This window comes from Silene latifolia, chromosome Y (assembly GCF_048544455.1).
Source record: "Silene latifolia isolate original U9 population chromosome Y, ASM4854445v1, whole genome shotgun sequence".
NCBI classification, from domain to species: Eukaryota; Viridiplantae; Streptophyta; class Magnoliopsida; order Caryophyllales; family Caryophyllaceae; genus Silene; species Silene latifolia.
In genome coordinates, this window is record NC_133538.1 from 231,602,741 (window position 1) to 231,606,408 (window position 3,668).

The window sequence follows — 3,668 nt, forward strand, 5'->3', positions numbered from 1 at the left end:
ATTTTTGAGTTTTTTCAAAAAATTTCAATTTTTATGTGTTTTGGAATAAATTCCCATCCCCCACTTTATTTTGGACATTGTCCTCAATGTACTTGTAGGAGTAGGAATGAAAAAGAAATACATGTTTTGGGATTTTTAAAGATTTTTGGAAGTTGAAGTACAAATGCAATGATATGATATGGATGAATGCATGCTCTAACTAAATGCAATTCTATATGACATATATAATAGATGAATGCAATCTAAACTACACTAAATGATGCATGTTCTCTAGTAAACTATGGTCACCTATGATCCAGCCTCGCCAAACCGATTTAAGCACTATTTTTAGTGTAGAAAGGAATAGGTTTTGTCATTAGTGACTATGCATGAATTCTAGTCTATATGCAACTAACTAAATGAGTTATGTGAGATATAATACAATACAAAATATATAAAATGCAATGCAATTATACAAGAGAGAGGGAGAAAAGAGATATCATACAAATGTAGGGGGTGTGACTAGCCATCTTACTCGTCATCATCATCATTGTTGCGGCCTCCATTTCCGCTTGATCCTCCTTGGTCATAGCCTTCTCCTTGGCTATAGAATCCCCCACTTTGGTCTCCAAAGTTCCCTCCTTGGTTGCCATAGTTAGGGAACAAGAGATGCGGTTGAGCCCAAGATGGATGAGGGCCTCTAGGGTTGATGTATCCATGTTGAGCCATGTTGTAGTAGGAGGGGTATTGGGCCAAGTAGTTGTCAACCCTCCCGTTGTGCACTCTAAGATTAACATTTTGCATGAGCTTCATCAATTCACTCATGGATGGAGCTCTCAGATCTTGAGGAGTAAATGGTACATGTGGTGTGGGGTAGGGTGGAATGGGTATATAGGATGGTGGTGCGTCACTCCATTCCGGAAACTCACGAGGTCGGTGAGGTACTTCTTCCCTCGGTGGTGGGTGGTCAAGGATGTCAATGGGAAGGATGTAGCTTGGCCTTGGCGAGTATCGGCTCAAGTGGGGCTCGGTGGGTGGTATGTTCCAACCCATGAGAACAAGTGGTGTGCACCCCTTAGTGAACCACTCTACACTTCTGGCATCATTGTATCTACACCACCGGTGGTGGTAGAAGATAGTATGTAATACGTGCCTAATGTATAGTCTTTTTAGCCTATTTCAGCACGTATTTCTATGCATTTTTATACTGTTTTTATGGTATTTTGCCCCGAATTATTGGATACTTTGGTTCGTTTTGTCCATTTTGTAGAAATGAACGCGAAAGTAGTGGAATCGTACTCTTTTTCGTCCTTTTTGCATGCATTTAGAGGAGACGGGATTTTCCAGAGTGAGATACGGTGTTTGGAAGCGTCATGGCACGGATTACGAGGCATTAAGGCGCAGACTTGAGCTGAAATGAAGTCAAAGTACTCGATCGAGCTGTTTTACCACTAGATCGAGTGGTTTCTGCATCCCAGAATGGTCGATCGAGCACTTTATACTCGATCCTTAACTTGCAGAAAGACCATCTACTCGATCGAGTAACTTTCTGGTCGATCGAGTAGATTTGGTTGAGGTTTTGCTCGATCGAGTGGTTTTAATCCACTCGATCGAGTGGTTTCGCTGATCATGGGCTTTAAACAGCCCGCGTGTTATTTATTTTCGTTAAACTCATTTACTTTGCTATTTAAACCTACATTAGTTAGGTTATTAGCATCAGTTTTTACTTACTACTTAGGATCTATCAAAACTTTTACTGCGTACTTTTATTCTTCTCTACTGTAACTTTATTTCGGGATTGCTTTCGCTTGGAATTTGTGTTCTTTACGCCGGATTCGCATCGATTGTAATTCTTTCTCTTCCTTTATTAATGATTACTCTTTTGTTTGCTTTAATCTCTTGTTTCGTTGCATTTAATCTTTGCCCTAATTTACTTTTATGCAATTTATTGTTTATTTCATAATGTTTATTGCTGGGAATTTAATTGCTGTTAGTTTAATTAGCGACATGAGTAGCTAAACCCCCTTCATGTTGGGATTAGGGGATCTGCGGTAGAAATGTGACGATGTAGTAAATGAATTAGATGAATTAATTCTGAGACCCTGTCACCATAGCAATTTAATTGTATTTATTCGACTTAGTTGAGTGCACGCTTCTATGTCATCCTTTAATCTGGCTAAAATTAATCCTAGATCGAAAGATTGGACTAAATAGGCCTGCTATGAACAGTAGACTACCCTAATGAGAATGAAACTTAAGTTAGTGGTAGTTTAGGATAGAAAGTAGACCGAAAGGACCTTTCAGCATCCGTCTCGCATATAATTCGTCTGAATCATTTACAGCTGAGTCACTAGACTACCGTAGTGAACCGAATTCCCGACATGTCCCTTCTCTCTTGATAGTTTAAACTTATTTCTCGCTTTTACTGCTCTTTACTTTATTTCTCTTCCTTCAAACATCGTAGTTTAGCAACCAATTCAACAACCCCCGTTTGTTACCTTAAGATTAGAATTAGGCAACTGATAATTGCACCGCCTCCTTGCGGATTCGATACTCGACTGCCTCTACTACATTTTAGTTGAGACCGTTAGGTTTTATCTTTGACAGGGTACACGATAGCCGTGTCAAATTTTGGCGCCGTTGCCGGGGAAGCAATTATTTAAATTATTAGTTGTTTTATTTTTAATCTTTCTTTTAGTTTAAGGGGCATCCGTTCCTTGAACTATTCTTATATTCTATTTGTAGTTTCTTCTTATGCGCAGGTCATAGGGTGGTGAACTACTACCGATCAATCCTGAGATTGAGAAGACTTTGCGTGAGTTGAGGCGATCATCTAGGATATTGCCGATAGAGGAAGAGCTGAGTACTCTGTCTAGTTATTACGAGAACGCTCTGTTTGAAGAGGATCCACCTTCATCTCCTAATTCTAATTCATCAGCTGAGACCGTCACTTCTCCGGACTTTCTAGAAATGGCCGAAGAAGCAACTATTGCCAGTCACTCTGAGCCGACAGCTGCGAATCTCTATAAGGGATTTACATTACCTGGGGAGGCAAGAAAATTCGAGCCGAAGCCGTCCTATATAAATTTGGTTGAGAGAAACCAATTCGGGGGAGCTGCAAATGAAGATGCAGCCAAGCATATGGAGACTTTCATTGATTATTCTTTGTTCCATACCCCCACCACCGGCGTGACCCCGGATCGGATAAAAGAAACCATGTTTATTTTCTCACTCCGCGATGCTGCAAGGGAGTGGTATAGGGATCTGGACCGGGCTGCTCATGGGATAACTGACTGGAATTCGCTGGCTTTAGCATTTTACAAGAAGTAATTCTCTGCCTCGAAGACTAATGCCATTAGAGCTCAGATCACGAGCTTTAAACAGGGTCCTGATGAGAACTTTCATGAGGCATGGGTCCGTTTCAAGAAGTTGGTGCGAACCATTCCGCACCATGGGTTCGAAAAATTGAGTCTATGCAATCAGTTCTATAATGGGTCAGTATGACGATCGAGGGGCTATCTTGGATGCTGCACTAGTGGCCGATTTGCTTTGAGAATATGGGAGAGACTAAGGGGTGGAAGATCATTGATGACTTAGCCACCCATAAAGCCGAGTATGGGAATTCCAGAGGGAATCAAAGGAGGAGTCTTTGAATCTCCTTCTCAGTAGGCCGCATTAGAGGCTCTCAC

The 3,668-nt window shown here is 41.1% G+C and overlaps 1 non-coding gene across 1 annotated transcript; it reads right to left on the bottom strand.

Annotated features, from left to right (window-relative positions):
- Positions 1–3,330: 3,330 nt before the first annotated feature.
- LOC141636211 (small nucleolar RNA R71) lies at positions 3,331–3,437 on the bottom strand. Its single transcript, XR_012540838.1, has one exon. It is a non-coding gene; the product is annotated as a small nucleolar RNA R71 (small nucleolar RNA).
- Positions 3,438–3,668: the final 231 nt, after the last annotated feature.